The sequence below is a fragment of the Furipterus horrens genome, unplaced genomic scaffold, assembly GCF_987537825.1.
Source record: "Furipterus horrens unplaced genomic scaffold, mFurHor1.1.pri manual_scaffold_7, whole genome shotgun sequence".
NCBI classification, from domain to species: domain Eukaryota; kingdom Metazoa; phylum Chordata; class Mammalia; order Chiroptera; family Furipteridae; genus Furipterus; species Furipterus horrens.
In genome coordinates this window covers 63,058,308-63,077,049 of record NW_028327177.1, presented here as the reverse complement: position 1 = coordinate 63,077,049, position 18,742 = coordinate 63,058,308, and positions in this window count along the sequence as shown.

The following is an 18,742-nucleotide window of genomic DNA, read 5'->3' as shown; positions in this document are numbered from 1 at the left end:
ACACCTAAATATGCCAAACATAGAGTATTATTTTATTTTAAAAGTTGCCTTCATGTCTATTTCTGGTACACTGAGGGGCGTGTGTGTGTGGACTTACTTTACAGGTAAAGCATATTTCCTGTCTTCATTGAGTATAATACAAAATAATTAGCTAAAGATAAGTTAGTGGAGAATATTTGTGTTTGAAAAGAGTTGAATACATAATTTTTTAAATTTGATAAATTAAGTAAACTTCTAAAACTAAAACCATTGTTTCATAAGAGCAGTAAGTTTCACCTGGTGTGAAGTTTAGAACTAATGTCTACCCTATCGTCTCTCCCTAGAGCAGTAAATGTAATATCTTTAAGGAAAGACAGTATAATCTGAACTACAGTAATGATTCTGAGAAAACATGTCCTCCCTTACCCAACCCACAACTAGTTTCAGAATAATCATCCTGAATGGTGAGGCTTAAGACCAGGAAGATGTTACCTTCCCTAAGAACCATTATTGTCTGCCATAGATGCTTAAAATGTCACCATTGTAAGTCATCCATGTAGGTCTTGGAGGCTTTTAAATTCATAATCAGTGTGGAGACTTTCCCCCTGGTACCCTAAAACAACTAAGAGCTACTTTCACAGGCAACATTTGGTGAAGAAGAGGTTTAGGTATAAGAAGATACATAGTTTCTCTCTATAATGTTCCCAAAAGACAAAATTTGTACTCAATGTCAACATGATTAGTGTTAACTCAGCATATAAATTTGAATAAATTGCCCTCCAAGGTTATTTTATTGTACAGTGATCCTAGACAAAAGTCAATTTTCTGGGTGGCTAAGAGTCCAGTAACTCTTACTTGGTTCATATGGAAGCAAAAGTTTTGTTACCAAGCAAACTGGGCTTGTTCACATGATGCCTTGGTGTATGACCCAACAATTAGTGTTAGGAAAAACTGGTCTTTGTTTACAATATTCCAAACTTGGGGGGGGGGGGGCTGGGAGCACTTCACCTTGAAGCCCTGTTCTCCCATGAGACCCAGCACTTCTCTTGTTCCCCAAAAGGTTATAAATCAAAATCAAGTCCAGCAGTTCCCCATCCCTTACTTGCCATTTCTCTCTTTCAAGATTTGGGGTATGTAGACTTCATCCTTTATATAATAGTCTGGAAAAGCATGTGCCATTTTACACTGGATCATGGTAAAATCCAGGAAAGATACAAATCCAAAGAGAGTGTCCTCCCCATATGTCCTGAGTTCCAAGAGTCCAGAGAGAGTCCAGGTCTGCAAGGCACAGTCCTTGGTGGCCTCAGAGTCAGCTGGAACAGACAATATCAAAGCAGCATCATGCCTGCTTTCTTAGAAGCCCAGGCAGGGCACATGGCTGAATCCTGACTACAAACTGCATAGCTGCTTGCTGCTTCCCACATGGCTGCTACAACAACCTCCAATATCGTGTCACCCTTACATCATGCTCCCCAACATGCTCCTTCCCTCAAGGCTGCATGCTTTTCCCATGTAAATCCTGAAAGTCACTTACACCTTTTGCCTAGGGCAGTAACACAGCTATTACCTAGTGATCAGCTTGCCATAGATATGCGAAGTACCTTAAAAGCTGCATTATCTCCTTCCTCCATCCCCCAACAATGGACTGTGGTGTAGAATATCTATTTAGTTCTGTTATTGTTACAGAGAGAAAGGGGGTTCTTTCACATGGTGTCTTGGTGTAAAACCCTACAACTAGTGTTGAGGAAAACAGGTCTTTATTTACAGTATTTCAATCTGGGAAGGGCAGTGAGCACTTCAGCTCAGAGCCCTGTTCTCCCACAGGACCCAGCACTTCCCTTGCTCCCCAAAAGGCTAGAAGCCAAAAACATGCCCAGAAGTTCTCCATCCCTTATCTGTCAGCTCTCTCCTTCTGGATCTGGGGTATGATATCATCAGCTTCCATATAATAGTCCAGGAAAACATGTGCCATTTTGCACTGGATCACACATGGTTCTCTCTTTGTTCTTTCAAATCTGCATGGCACTCCTTTCCCTTTCAAAGCAACATGGAGTTCTCCTCGCTAAAGTGTCTGCCACCTATTTTTAAATCCCTGACTGTGTCCTGTGATGCAGTGGGTGTGGTAACCAATTCTGACCATTCACAGAACCTTGCACAGGTTCTGTATGCTCTTTCTCTACCATTCCATGGTCAAAACCCCTCCCATCTCCTTGGGACCTTGGAAGAACCAAAGCCATTTGCATAACTAAGACACTATGTACTAGCCATAGTTATGCAAAGGCATCTTAAAAGCTGTTCCCTTCTCCCCATTCCTCAATCCACAGGCTCTGGAGATTTTTGGAGACCCCTACTCTGTAACATTATCACTAGTTGAGAATCATTTTATCATGCCTCCATTACTCTAGAATCATTCTATCATATGTCCACCCCTCCAACTTCTCTTTTCCACCTCCTTTTCCTACTAAAAAGGTAAGACTCTATTCTGTCCTATATATCCCTTATTAGATGCTCCTTTTTACAGATTTATTTCTTATAAGAAGCATCAATGTTAGATGTGTGACACATTTACTTTAGTCAAGAAAAAAGCAGAGTCGCATATATGTAAGCCCAAAATAAATGCAGTGTGTTGGTGCAAAACAACCAAATTTTACATAAATGGTCATTCCAAAATAAAGTTAATTTTGCTTCTTATTATTTTTCTACTGAGCTTTCAAATGACTCTTAAAATACAAATTTTAAATTAATCTTCTCATTTAAATTGACTGTTTTCTTTGAATTGTCACTTTCTTTTTGATTAGTCAAAATTCTGATTAATATAGGTAGTTGTGTGTGTAATGTCCTTTCTGAAGGGAAATATGTATTTTTTTATTATTGTAATGAGAAACAAGTTGGGTGTCACATCTTAGTGTTTAAGCCAGTGATTTCACAGAAATATAATTACTAAATATTATTTTATTTATAAAGATTAAAGGAAATATTTGCAAGTATTTCTTAATTTATTCACTTACTTTCATAATAGTACACAGTTTAATTTTAATTGGATTTATTAAATTGTTAAATTTCAGTGAAAATATTTTTCATGTTATATATCTTTTTACATTGATATATTTTTTTCTTTTAATCTGCAGGAATTTTATATTTAAATACATCAATTAATGAATATTTATCATATAAACTTAATAGTAAGATGATATGGAACAGTAGTTTGATTATTTTCACATACATATTTTATATTTCTTTCTTTATATTCACTCCTATTTCCAACATGTTAGATTATACCTCTCCAACAAACTATTAAAAAGCAGGCCTCTCTCTTTATTTATAGTCTCTGCACTTCTTTGACAACTTCACTTTGTTTCTCAGGAATCTTTATTGTTTTCCTGGAATCTATAGAATAAAATCTATACTCCTTATGCTGTCAATAAAATTTACTGCAATTTTTAGCTTAAATTATTATATTTTCTGCATCTGTTACAACTAAGTATGTGTGTGTGTGTGTCTTTGTAAATGTGTATGTTTGTGTGTTGTTGTTGTTTGTGTGTGTGTGTGTGTGTGTTTGTTTTAATGATCCCTTGTGGTGAGCAGGACCAATAAAATGGCATTGGTCCGATCAAGTTAGCATAAAGTATATAAAACAAAATGGAGCCTCAGTCATGTCAACTAAAATGGCTTTCAGTAAGCCATAACACTTTGTTTCAAGAGGGAAACTACCTAAGTCACTCTAGACACATCTGGCAAGGGGACATGCATAAGATATCTGCCCACATGGTCATAGCAGACCTGTCTGGCAAGAAGATACAGCTAAGATATCTGCCCATGTGATCAGAATAGCCGTGTCTGCAGAGTAAGATCACCCATAGGTAGGCTTTTGGGAAATTCCACCCGTGCTAGCAGGGGTGTCAAGCAGAAAAGCAATGTACCACCCATAGGTTCCTGGGCAAATTTCACACTTGGAATCAGTGGTGCCAAGACATTTATCAAAAAAGACTCAGAAGGGTGGAGAGAGGTTCCAGACCACTGCTGAGACAACCAGGCTCTGCACACCAGAGTGCTGCTCCATGCCACATTAATCTCCCTTGGCATCGGCCACTGGAGGCTCTGCCCTGCAGGGCTCTTCCCTGCTGCCCACCTTGCTACGGAGATTCCTCCTTGCAAGACACTGACAACTCCTTTCCCCACCATGCTCTCTCCCAGACCTGCAGGCTGAGACTCTGGGACTTGGATTCATTATCCCCCATTGATTGCTATGTGTATTATAATTCTCTTAGATTGTTAGAGTGTGAGTAGGATATTAATGCACGTTGATATTCTTCTTTGAGTGAACCTGCATTCAATAAAAGCTGAATGAATAACATAGTTATTATATTTAACTCTTGTCTATTCCTTGGTGCCAGGCTGCTCAGCAGGCAGCTAGCTGAGCAGCTGCCTGGCTGACCTATAGGAAAGACTGTATCATGAACATATGCTCGTGACATCCCTGTACAATACTGTTGCATTTCCCAACTCCACACATTGTTTATATGATTCCAAAAACCTAGAATGTCTTTTCCTTCCTCTTTATCTAATTAAATTCTGCTCATCCTTTGTGTTAGCAAGAGTAATTCCTGCTCATTGTTGCAATGAAGAAACCCAGAATCTCAGCGGCTTATTAAAGCCAAGATTTTTCTCTCTCTCAGGTCAAATCCAGGTGGCTCTGGTAACTCCTCCATGCTATAGTTATGCCACGAGACAGATACGTGATCTCCAAGGATATGAGGCAGGAGAGGAGAATTATAGAGGGCACCCACTGACACTTAATTGCTCTCACCTAGGAAAGACACAGTCACCTCCTCTCACAGTCCTCTGGATGGCTCCATGGTTCCAACCCAATCAAAAAGGAGGCTAGGAAAGTAGTAGAGGAATACATGGAGTATTTGGAACACATTTACTTAGTCAATTTTTATTAGCCCAGCCCCAGTGCACTTCTATTGCATAAGCTTAGCCTATCACCTCAACCTAAAGCAATCTTTTTTTTTTCTGAAATTCTTCACCAATTCCCTATAATTGATCATAATTAACAGCCCTGTACCATCTTTTCTACCATCTTTTTAATTAAGACAATTTTTCCAAAATGTCTATGGTAAATATTTTAGATTTCTTAGCAAGATGCCATCCATGTAACTGAAGGTTATTCAGTGGTTGTTGCTAATTTCACAGTTTCAGTTCATGGAGAGACATCCAATAGTATAAGATTTGAGTACACTGCAGGCTTCTCATGTATGACAGACATTATTAACACTGATGGTCATTTAACTGATGATGTATCTTTAAAAAAAAGTTGGTTGAAGAACAGATTTATTAGAATGAGTTTAGACAGGAGTAATTTACACAATATATATTACTGCATTTATGAATCCTTCTGTTTCCCCAATATAACTTTGTATCCTCTCAAGGTTGCTAATACCTGCTGTGACTGATGACAATAACAACAATTTTCAATGGTAATGTATGTTTTTCAAAAAATTAAATAATTTAATTACTTTGATTCTCAAAAGAAACCTAAAGAAAGGAAAAATGTTACCATAAAGCACATTGTTTAAATGAGGAAACTGGGGGTCAAAATTATTACAGGACAAATTTAGCAATGACAAAGACTTTAATGATGTTCCAATCTGGCAGTTTCATGGAGCATTAAAAAAAAAAAAAAATCACAGCCCATATAGGTTAAGTGACTGCTGCAGGTCCCGAAGAGAATGAGTGAATACAGTAAAATTAGAATGCCTCGAGTCCAATGATATCTTGACTGGACTACTCTGCCATTTATTTAGTGCAACCCAAAATATGCACTGTTTAAAAAAGTTATTTAAAACATAATCTATCTGGAAGGGCATAAATGTCAAAGAACTTTAAAAGTCACAGGTTTTTAATATCTTTTACTTCTTCCTCATTAAAAGGAAGACATCTTTGGGGAGATCTCTCATGTATTAATAAGAGTGTTTGGTATAAACCTTCAAACTTAATCATATTTGATTTTAAATTGTGTATGCAGAACAAAAGTGAAGTTAACTATAGGCTTAAATTTTATTCAATGTGTTGAAAAACCTAGGATATACAACAAATAAAAAAGAGAACATAATCTATTTAAAACTCTTCTTAATATAAAATTGATTCAATCACATTTGTTTCCCAAAATATTTAGGAACATTTATTTTAACCTAGTAACTGCAATTCAACTATGAATTATTTCCGCCATTATTTTAAAACTGGAACACAGTGGATAGTACTTAATATGAACATTTTCTATATACTAGATTCTGTAAGAAACAAATAAAATGTGCTGTTATTTCTAGGACAATTTCATTTGCATTTCATTACACTTTCAACCCTCAATTTTTATTCTTTTAGAGACTATTAAAGGGACTGGTTATCAAATCTTACATACTATAAACAACACTTGGGTCATCAAAGAGATCATGTGGTCCATTCCCTAACTTCTGAATATGATAACCTTATTTCATTCAAAACTACTCTAATTTATCAACATGCCAGGTGTGAAGATCAAATCAATCAAATTTAAAAAGTAGATTTTTTTGCAGGCTAATTTGTAAAAGAAATTGAGATATATCTTATGAGGAATAAAATAATTAGCATTTGGTCTGAAGTTCATGATCAAAAGGATAAACTAAAATCACAAAATGCAAAATAGCATTTTAATAAAACAACAGCAAAGTCATAAAGTGATAATCAGTTTAGAGTCAGAGTTCAGAGAGGGAGAAATATATTCTGACATTCAATAGAAATTCTCTCCTGCTGTAACTAAAGGTGATTTTATTTGACTTAGTCTGTTTTTCTTAAAGTTATTTATTTGTTTGTTTATTTATTTTATTTTTTAGAGAGTGGGGAAAGGAGAAAGAGAGGGAGAGAAACATCACCCTGTGGTTGCCTCTCACTTGCACCCCCAACTGGGGACCTGACGTGCAACCTAGTGGGAATCAAACCAGCAACACTTGTCTTGCAAGCTGATGCTCAATCGATTGAGCCACAGCAGCCAGGGCTTGATTTAGTCTTTTGTAATCACTAGAAAAAAGCAAGTTGCAAGTATCCTTTTTTTGTTTTGTTTTAATTCTTCCTATGTTAAGCATTACCCATGAGTTCTAAGCCTTCTTTTCTTAAAAAAAAAAAAAAAAAGTTTATTTTTATTGTATTTTTTCTGTTACTATTTATCCCCCATATACCCTCTTCCACCTCCACCCACCCCCCTATGCCCCTGTAAGTACTACATTGTTGTCCATGTCCATGAGTTCTTTTTATTTTTTATTTTATCTTTTTTAGCTTTATTTTAAACCTCTCCTATAGGTTTTAGTTATATATGTGTTAAGTGATCTATATTTATTAATAATTATGTTATAAGTCAATCTTTGTGATATATCAAACTTTAAAGTAATGGGAAGCTATTTTCTACCTCCTGTGCATATACAAGATAATAAAATCTGTGCTGTCACCTCTTTCATAATTTCCAAATCAGTCTTAGTCTTATTTGAGTCTAGGTAGGTCTTTTACATCTCAAATGTTTGCAGTACTTTTTTGAAATAATATATGCTCCAACCCCACAATGTATCTTTTTTGGAAAACAACTTGATTCAATTATATTCAAGTATATTAACATTGCCATTGCAAATAATGCACAAAGCAGGGACAAAAAAAGTTAACGTGTCAATGTGATTAGAAAACAAGATAAAGCACTGGAATAAGTGAGGGAGGCATTCTAGAATTAATCAAGATAAGAGTACAGGTACCTCATATTTTATCCAAACAAAGACTGGAGTATAGGCAATATATAATTTTCCCTGGCCTTATTGTTTCACTTTGCCCTGTAATTGATAAATAATTTCTTTAATTAATCTGTTTTATTTCTTTTTTAAGTATATTTTGATTATATTGTTACAATAGTTCCAATTTTTTCCCCTTTGCTCCCCTCCACCCAGCACCCCCCTTCCCCGACAATCCCCTCCTCAAGTCCATGCCCATGGCTCACCCTTTCATGTATTCTTCTTCTTTTTTTTTTAAATAATTAATTAATTAGTTAAATATTTTAACAATAAAAAATAACAATCCCTCCCTCTCAGACTTAAGACCCTTTACAATCTTATAAAGGACAATGGACGAAGGTCTCGAGCTCCTCTAGCTGCTTCAAGCTGGACATGGTCGTCGTCCTACCTACCCTTGGGTCAAGAAATCCCTAATAAGAGTGGGGGTGTGGAGGGGAGGGTGGCCTTCCCACAAGGGGAAGGATCGTGCCAACTCCAGGTTGGTTGGCTGTCTCTGGACAACGGCATGCTTGGTTTAACAGGCTGGCATCCTTGTTGTATTCTGAGGGCAACAGGGTTAAAGGACATCATTCAATCCGTAACCACTAGATGACAAAAGACAGGTATTAATTTTTCAATGTCCCACATTAGGGAAAAGAAGGGCTTCTTTGGAGGAAGGTATGCCAGGTACATCTCACCTGTCCAAAACCCTTTTGCCCATTATACTTAGTTTGGACTGAGGGAAATATTTTAGGTTTCCCCCCTCTCAGGCCTCTGGGCTCTTTCTGTCCAAGCCATTAGGATAGAAAAGAGAAACCAGTTTTAAAGTGAAGCCCACAGACCACCCAGTTCTTCACCAACCCAGCCACTTAGTTCAGCAAAACCGTTGAGTCTCAGGAGGCAGTGCTGTAGACAGGATTAAGCGAGGCCTATACGTACAGACAATCACTCAGGTAATGAGATTGTAGGCTTATGCCCTTTGAAAACAGAAAACACATGTTAATTCATGTAACATAACCCACATACAAGTCTCTAAATCTGTAGGACTGTCTTATCGGAAAGACATCCAGTTGCAAGGCATTTGACATTCTTCTCGCCTGTAAATTAAACATCTTTGATAATGCCACAGACATAGTTTAACTTTCAAATGAAAACAAATTTTAAATGAAAAGAAACTTTAAAGACGGTTAGCTGCACTACTTTATAGTCTACCACTGGGCATTGTGATCCTCCTTGAATCTTGATTTTTCTCCCTAAGATTACCCTCCTTGTCATTAAAGGGACTGCATTAAGTCCACTTTTAATTTATCCTGTTCGTTTGCATAAACATAACAAGAGCAGCAAATGATCACTTATGATCTTTAGTTCTGCTTTGCTGGAACTTACGCAAGGAACATGTAGGGTGACCTTCAGTCTGCCCTTCAGGGCACAGAAGCAGATCCACATACCTGGCATTCAGCCTTGCCTGTAAACACCTGTCTTTTCCAGGTCCTCCTGGTTTTCCATTGTGCCTTAAGGTCCCTTCTAGCCATCTTTCAGGAAAACAACCTTCGTTCCTTCCCTGGAAAGATTGCTATGGACTGCTCATCCATCCAAGGTACTAGGCCTTTTATCTCGTGGACTTTTATTACCTTTAAACGTCAGTCCCAGTTGTTCAGGGCTTTTTGGTAACAACCAAAGTCCAATCATGTCTCCTTTAGGCATGACATTCCAGTCAAAGTCTTAGTCAAAAAATCGTTATTAACAACTGGCCTTATTAGTTTTATGCAAAGAAACTTAGGTCATTACTTACTTCTTTAGAATGCCACATTCTGGAGGGATCAGATAGGGAGAAAATATATACAGTGTGAAGGAAAATCCTTGTCCTTCTAATATTCACTGAACTTGCATTTCTATTCTTTATATTTTTATTTTTCCCCCCACTAAAAATTTTTCTGTTTGTTTGTTTTTCCATTACAGTTGTCTCACTTTTTTCCCCCTCTTGCTTCTCTGCACCCTGTCCCTCCCTTCTCCCACATTCAGTCCCCATCCAGTTGTCCATGTCCATGGGTCATTTATACATGTTCTTTGACTAGACCCTTCCCCTTCTTACCACTTCTCTCCCTCCCATCTCCCCCTTTGTTACTGTTAGTTTATTCCTTGTTTACATACCTCTGGTTCAATTTTGCTCATTTGTTTGTGTTGTTCATTAGTTTCCTTTAACAGGTGATAGCATAAGGTAATTTTCTTTTGTTGCCTGGCTTATTTTGCTAAGCATAATTCTTTCTAGTTCCAATCATGTTGTTGCAAATGGTAGAAGTTCCTTCTTTCTTTCAGTACTTATTCATTGTCATTTTCCCCCTTTGTACTCGTGTTCCTCTCTGTTTCTCTCTGTTTCTTCATCTTCTTAAAGCAGACCCTTTAGCATCTCTTGCAATACTGGTTTGGTGGAGATGTATTCTTTTAACTTTCTTTTGTCTTGGAAACTCCTTATTTCACCTTCCATTTTGAATGAGAGCCTTGCTGGGTAGAGTATTCTTGGTTGTAGGCCTTTGTTTTTCATTACTTGGAATATATTTTGCCATTCCCTTCTGGCATGTAGTGTTTCTGATGAGAAATCTGATGATAGCCTTATTGGAGCTCCCTTGTATGTTATTAGTTGTTTCTCTCTTGCTGCTTTTTGGATTCTCTCTTTGTCTTTGAATGTTGGCATTTTAATTATGATGTGTCTTGAAGTGGGCCTGTTGGGGTTCATCTTCATTGGGACCCTCTGTGCTTCCTGGACTTGTATGATTCTTTCTCTCCTCATGTTAGGGAAGTTTTCTGTCATTAGTTTTTCAAAGAGGTTTTCTATTCCTTGCTTTTCTTCTTCTCCTTCTGGAATTCCTATGATACGGATATTATTACGTTTCATGTTGTCCTGCAGCTGTCTTAGAGCCTCTTCAGTCTTGTTCAGCCTTTTTTCATTTTGTTGCACTGTCTGTGAGTTTTTGTCTACATTGTCCTCCAGCTCGCTGATTCGATATTCTGCTTCCTCTAGCCTGCTTTTAATTCCTTCTACTGTGTTCTTCAATTCAGAGATCGTATCCTTCATTTCCTCCTGGCTCTTATTGATAGCTTCCATGTCCTTTTTGATGCTGGTATAATTCTCAGTAAGTTCCTTATAGTTCTTCTGGAGTTCACTGTAGTTTTTCTGGAGTTCTTTGTAGTTTCCGCTGAGCTCATTCAGCTTCTCCATAATCCATGCTTTCAATTCCATATCTGATAGTTGGCTCCCCTCTATTTCATTTAGCACTCTTTCTGGGGATTCTACCTTTCCTTTATGGGGGGTTGTTTCTCTGTCTCCCCATTTTTGTGACTCCTATTGTTTGTTGGTGCTTCTTAGAATGATCTGCACTTCCTGTATCTGCCCCTGGTGGCGTCATATCCTGTACCAGTCTGGGCCTAGGCAGCCTGTTGGAGACTTCCAGGGGTCTACTGCCTTTGTCTGTCTCATTTAGTTGATAATCTATTCAATCTGTGATTAGCCTTCAGGCTTAAGGACCCTGGATGTGGCAGCTTAATTCCTGTAGGCAGGGCCTTTGCTTCCCCTCAGGCTGACACCACTGGGCCGGGAATGGTCTGCCTGCAGTGTGGGGATGAGTCAGCACTGGGACCCGGCCAGCCGCTTCCCCAGCTCTCCCCTCAAAGCCATCACACCAAACTCTCCCCAAGCATTTCCAGTCCTCTCTGTCTTCCCTCTGCTTGTGCCCAGGGTAAGTGGAGGCCGAAATATTTTTGTATGTGATCCGCTTAAGAGCTCTTTTTCTCCAGCTGTTTCTCTCTGGCTAGCAAGAAACCCTGTGGCTTTTCGCTTTTCTCAGCTGGATACTATTTTACTTTCCACTCTGTTGCTGTAGGCTGGGGAGGCCGGCTGGGGGTTTAGACCCTGCCCTTCTCAGGGGGAATCCCCAGCTGCTGAGCTGTTTCTCAGTCCCTTCAGCTGCCACCCATGTGAGCCCAGCCAGCCCTTCCGCATCTCTGCACTCCCTACCGGTCACGTTGTGATGTAGCGGCCTTTTTTGTCTCTCCGTGGTTATAAGACTTCTCTTCAGCTGGTGTTCGGTTGGTTATTCCAGATGATTTCTCCAAAAATACGTTGTAAATCCAGACTAGTTCTGGGAGGAAGTTAGTGTAGCTTCCACTTACTCCTCCGCCATCTTGTTTCTCTCAGTTTTATTTCTAAGTTACAAAATATTAGTAGAATGTTTTTGATTTGTTTCTCTCTAGCAGCCTAAATTTCTTTTTTAAAATATGCTTTATTGATTATGCTGTTACAGTTGTCCCAATTTCTTTTCCATTTGTTCCCCTCCACCCAGTGATCCCATCCTGCCAGTTGTCCCACACTTAGTACATGCCTATTGGATGTGCATATAGTTATTTTTTAAAGTCTATTTCAATAATTATGTTGTTACAGTACTCCCAATTTTTTCCCCTTTGCTCCCCTCTTCCCAGTAACACCCTTCCCTCCAGCAATCCCACCCCTCTTAGTTCATGTCCATGGGTCGTGCATATAAGTTCTTTGGTTTCACCCTTTCCTACAGTATTATTAACTTCCCCTGTCTATTTTGTACTAATCAATTATGATTCTTAATCCCTGCACCTTATCCCCATTTCCCCCCATCCCCAGCTGATAACTCTCCAAGTATTCCCCATACCTATGATTCTGTTTCTATTCTGGTTTGCTTAGTTGGATTTTGTTTTTGTTTTTTAGATTCAGTTGTTGATAGTTGTGAGTTTGTTGTCACTTCAGTGTTCATAGTTTTGATCTTCTTTTTCTTAAGTAAGTCCCTTTGACATTTCATATAATAATGACTTGGTGATGATGAACTCCTTTAGCTTTACCTTTTCTGGAAAGCACTTTATCTGTCTTCCATTCCAAATGATAGCCTCACTGGATAGAGTAATCCTGGTTGCAGGTTGCCTTTCATCACATTAAATACTGCTTTCCATTCCCTTCCTGCTTGCAAAGTGTCCTCTGAGAAATCAGCTGATAGTTTTATAGGCACCCCCCTGTAGGCAACTCTCCACGTCTCTCTTGTTGCCCCCAGGACCCTGTCTTTATTTTTCACCTTTGGCATCTCAATCATGATTCGTCCTGGTGTGGTCCCCTCTGGGTCCAACTTGCTCAGGACCCTCTGTGTTTCCCAGACCTGAATGTCCATCTCCTTCAAAAAATGTGGAAAGTTTTCTTCATTTTTTTCCATTCTTGCTTCCTCATTCTGCACTGGTTGACTATTTTTTTCTTCCTTATGTTTCAAATCATTGATTTGGACCCCAGTTTTCTTCCATTCACCATTGGTTTTGTGAGGATTTTCCTTCATTTCACTTAGCATAACCTTCAGTTCTCTTATGTATTTGCCATACTCAAGCATACCTGTCAAGAGTGTGAGCATCTTTATCACCAGTGTTTTGAATTCTATGTCTGTTAGGTTGTCTACCTTCTCATCTGTTAGGCTGGTATTTCCTTGTTGCTTATTTCTCTCACTGGAACCTTGACCCATTCCCCCTTTTGGGCCATACTTCTCTGTCTCTTCATTCTGACAGGCTCCTGTGTTTGTTTGCCTCTGCATCCCAGATAGATCTGTAAGGGGTAGAGCCTTAGAGATTCATCAGTACAAGGCGATCTGTTTCACCATGTGTGGTGCTGTATGTCGGGGAGGAGTCTGAGAGGGAACAATGCCACCTGCCCAGTACTCGCCCATTTTCCAGACACCTCTCTCACTTCTGCACTGAACTGGCACCCCTCTAGCTGCTGCCCTGGCCATCGTTCCCAGAATGGGTGGGTCTGCAGATGTTCTAGGACTGTAGGGGCCCTTTAAACAAGTGGACTCTGCTGAGAGACCCGTAGTTTCTGCCTCCACCCCAACCTCCACTGGCCTGCACAGTCAGAAGCAATGAGACTTGATTTTCCCTGGTGCTGGGACCGTGAGCTGCCAGGTCTGGTGAGGAGCTGGGAATGCTCCCCAAGTGTCCCTCCTGACTTTAAAACACGTGACTGTATTTTCTGCTGGCCTGCTGCTGCTGCTGCTACCACCAAAACACAACCTCTCTGCCCCAGATCTGCCCCTCCTACCTGTCTGGATGAGTATTTCTTCTTTATACCTTTGTTTGCTGGACTTCCATGTAGTTTGATATTCTGGAACTTCTAATTGTTTCTAGTTTTGAGGTAGTTCTATTCCTTCTTAGTTGTGGAAGGAGACATAGCATGTCTGTTTATGCCTCCATCTTGGCCATAAGTCTAGGAGCACTCTAGTTCTACTCAACATATTCCTATCTACTCCACTCCCTCCTACTATGCTTCTTAATTCCTGTACTCTCTTCCTCCATTTCCCTTCTTCTCCCTCCCCACTGACCTACCCCCAAAATGTTTCCCATACCTATAATTCTTTTTCCACTCTCATTGCCTACTTAGTTTGTCTTTGTTTGATTCCCTAGCTTCTGTTTTTGATTGATATGATGTAGTTTTAATTTTAATGTACAAACTTTTAATCCTCTTTCTCCTAAACAAGTCCCTTTAACATTTCATGTAACAGTGGTTTGGATCTGATGAACTACTTCAGTTTTACTTTGTCCTGGAAGCACTTTCTCTGTCCTTCTATTCTGAATGACAGCTTCACTGGATAGAGTAATCATAGTTGTAGGTTTTTGCTTTTCATTACTTTGAATGTTTCTTGCCAGTTTCTTCTTGCCTGAAGAGTTTCTTTTGAGAAATCAGCAGATAGTCTTATTGGGACCATTTTGTATACAATAATCTTCTTCTCTCTTGCTGCTTTTAAGATTCTCTCTTTATCCTTAATTTTTGACATTTTGATTATAATGTGTCTTGGTGTAGTTCTCCCTGGATCCAGTTTCTTTTTGGACTCTCTGTGCTTCCTAGACCTGTAAGTCTATTTTCTTCCCCAAGTGAGGGAAGTTCTGCTTCATTATTTTTTCCACATAATTTTTCCATTTCTAGTTCTTCTTCACCTTCTGGCCACCCTATGATTGAAATGTTGGCCCGCTTATAGCTATACCATAGGTTTCTGAGCCTCTCCTCATTTTCCTCACTTTTTGTTTCCTCTTTCTGCACTGGTTGACTGTTTCTCTCCTATGTTACGGTTTGTTGATTTGATCCCTGGGTTTCTTTTCCTCACCACTAGTTTTGTATGTTTTCATTCATTTCAGCAGGACTAGCTTTCATTTATTCCCCATCTTAAGATCTGCTATTAGGTCTGCAAGTATTCGTATAACCAAAGCTCTGAACTATGCCTCAGAAAGATTTCCTATTTGCTGAGCCATTAGGTTAGGTATTTGCTGTCTGGTCAGCTGCATTATCAGGATCTCTTATCATAATCTGTGCCATCCTGACAGTTTTGTGTTTACTGTTCCTTCTTGGGCGGGGCTGCCACACCTCCTACGCTATAGGGGGTGGAGCTCCATGCATTCTTTACTACCAGGCAACCCTTCTCACCAAGCTGTGGTGTTTTGTGTGGGGGCAGTAGTCCAAGATAGATTCCTGCCATTCACTCTTCACTGAGAGACCAGGAGTCTCCTCCTCCATCCCCACACCCTCTGGTTCTCACATTCCAAGAAATGAGGGTCTGCCTTTTCTGGCATTGGAATCACAAGCTGATGGGTCTGGTCTGTAGCCATGGGTGCTCCTAAGGTGCTTCTCGCCTCTGGTTAAATATGGGTGTCTGTGCTTACCGCTGTCCTGCCACCATCACCGCTGCTGTTCCTGCCAGCACAGCTTGACCTCTCCGCCCCAGCTTCACCCCTCCTACTTGTCCAGATGAGCATCACTTTTTTATAACTTCATTCATTGGGCTCCATGTAGCTTTATTTTCTGGAACTTCTGGTTATTTATAGTTTTGCAGTAGTTGTATTTCTTCTTAGTTGTGGAGGGAGATGGAGCATGTCAGTCTAACTAAATTTCTAAATATACGTGTTGTGAAGCAGGAATATAAATTGTATATTTTGGGTAAGTGGCAGATATTAAAGACATTTCTGGGAATATATATCCAAGGGAACCCAAAACACTAACATGAAAGAACATAAGCACCTCTATGTTCACTGCAGCATTATTTACAATCACCAAGATATGGAAGTAGCTCAAATATCCATCAATGGATGGGTGGATTAAATAACTATGAGACATTTACACAATAGAATTCTACTCAGCTGTAAAAAAGAAGAAAATTTTACCCTTTGCAACATTATGAATTGACCTGGAGAACATTATGCTAAGTGAAATAAGCCAGTCAGAGAAAGACAAATACATATTATTTCACTCATATGTGGAATCTTATGAACAAACTGAACTAACAAGCAAAAAAGAGACAGATTCATATATGAAGAGCAGACGACAGCTAGTGGGGTACAGAGGAAGTTGGAGGGTAGAGGAATTGAGGAAAAATGAAAAAGGACTCATGGACATGGACAACACAGTGGTGATTGTGAGTGGAGAGGGCAGTATAAGGAGATTAAATGGTAATGGAAAATACAATAAAGGTTAAATAAAAAAATAAAATAAGTGTGAAGGGAAAAACTATTTTTATTATGAACTCCATTACAATGCACACAAATCTGAAAGAAATACCCTGAGATGATTTGAGGGAGTTTCTCTATGGTGACTAATGCCTCTAGATCCAGGTATGTATGCCAGTGTGGTCATGACTGGTAGATGAGAAATAAGTATGCACATTTTACTTCTCCTGCTTACTCTAGTAATATAAAGTTATTGATATGTAATGACACAACCAAATCTTCTCTAGCTATCTTTCCTAGCAAAATATAGTTTTGCAGTTTTTCTTTCAGAGAATGAATATGAGAGTGAAATAAAAAATGCCCATCTCTTCCCAAACTTTCCTTCATGTTTGTGCCACTTTACAAAGCAGGAGAAAGTGCAGTGTGAAACAAAGAACAAGTAGAATGAAGCTGTGTAGAGCTGTGAGTAACAGGAGCTTCATGCTCATGGTACAGATCTATTCTCACCCCAGATGAAATAGTACCTCTGTGAGGAGTATAACTCAGTCATAAACACAGAGATAATATCAACAAGCACATATGACATAATCTTCAGATAAGATTTTATTTCCACTAAATTATCCTGACTCTTTTTAATAGCTCCAGCAATGGGCATGAGAGCAGAGAAACTGGAAGAACATTAAACCTAGGCTACAACTGAAAATACTTAATAAAAAATATACTGGTGTAAGTACTCAAGCACATGGCTATATACCAATAATTTTATCTTTTGCCCTGGCTAGTTACATCATTTAATTACATAAGTTTCCTAGAAATCATTCTAGGTTTAACAAATTCTCTCTCAGGAGCTTAATGGGAAGTGGTTGCATTAAAGAAGAGAATGGTTGTTGAAGTGAAAAGCAAAACCTCACCCACACTTTCCCACATACATTGGTATTGAACTATATTCATATTGCCTGTGTATTTCCAAAGTATAATAGAGGCACCTATAATAACAGGTCACCCTCTCATTCATCCAGAAGTTAAATAGCATTTGTTGCATGCCACTCATTATTCCAAATGATAAGCTTTGAAAGATAAGTAGAAGCCACTGCAAATACTAATTGCATATTTTGTACTTACATAGAGACAGACTGAGATTCAGACCCACTCAATCAATAACTAACTTATGAGTGGGTGGTCACCACGGGAATAAATAGCAGTAAATCTTGGAATAAATGCATTATTTATTATAAAAGTACATGATTGTTTAAGTGAATACTACTTTTAAGATGTAAGAACATTGTTCCATATTACTATTAAATGACCATTATGAAGATTCCTTGAAGTAAGGAGGGGAAAACAAGGAGACAAACCCATTACTTCCTTTAGCCTCACAATTTATAATGGTAATGAGGCCAAAATCTTTCGCTACGCTACTTATATTCTTGATAAGTCACATCACCTCTCAGCAACATATTGAGCATTGAATGTACAAGCGATGTGTGTATGTGTTATAGACAAAGCTATATAAATGCATTTATATGTATTTTCTAAATTTAGAAATAGTATTAAATATATGATTATTAAGAATAAAATGGGAATTAATAAGTAAAATATCTGCATTCCAAAATGTAAAATTTTTAGAATAAACTCAAGTATCAGAAAGTTCCACAGGTAGAAGATATGTTTCAAAAGTGTATTGTCAGAACCCTAAGCCTCACTGCCATTGCTCTTAGAGCTACGAGCTTATGAGTAATTTCCCTGGGTTTCATTTTAAGAAGGTTTCAATTCTTCATCAGAAGGAATACATGACAGTCAGGATATGAGTCTTCTGTTACCATGACCATATTCTTACAAGAAAATGTAAAAATAAGGTGAACAAGACTTCTAGACTTCATCTAGAAATAAATTTCAATGCACTTTCACCATTCTAGGCCCGCAGAAAGTTACCCTGTTACCCACATAATTTCCACTGATTCCAAAAATTATTGGACAAAGAAAATAAGGAGCTAATTTTTAATTACACTTTTTCATATTAACGTTGATTCATTGGGAGTTCTTTTGCTACTTTTGTGTGACCTCTTTTTATAAGGTGACTATTATAGTGAATAATTTGATATAGGGATAATTTGACATAGACAAAATTAATTTTATTTCTAACTGGATTTTTTAATAAGGAAGTATTTAGAATAAGCAATGTAGGCTTAGTTAAGAATCATTATAATATACTCTCTCTCACACTAACCACACATACACACACACACACACACATGAACATACTAACCTAGTTTTCCATATGCTTCTTTGACTGATTGTTCCCAATCACATACACTGAATGACAGTGCTGATTAAATTCTGTGATCTTCTCTCCACATTTAATTCATCTTGTCAGGTATGGAAGACCAATGGCTTCATTTCAAAAGGGAAAAAAAAGAACACAGGGCTTTGTTCCTTGACCTTTAGTTCTGAGAAAAATACTGAAACACTGAAATACAGTGAGAGAGTTT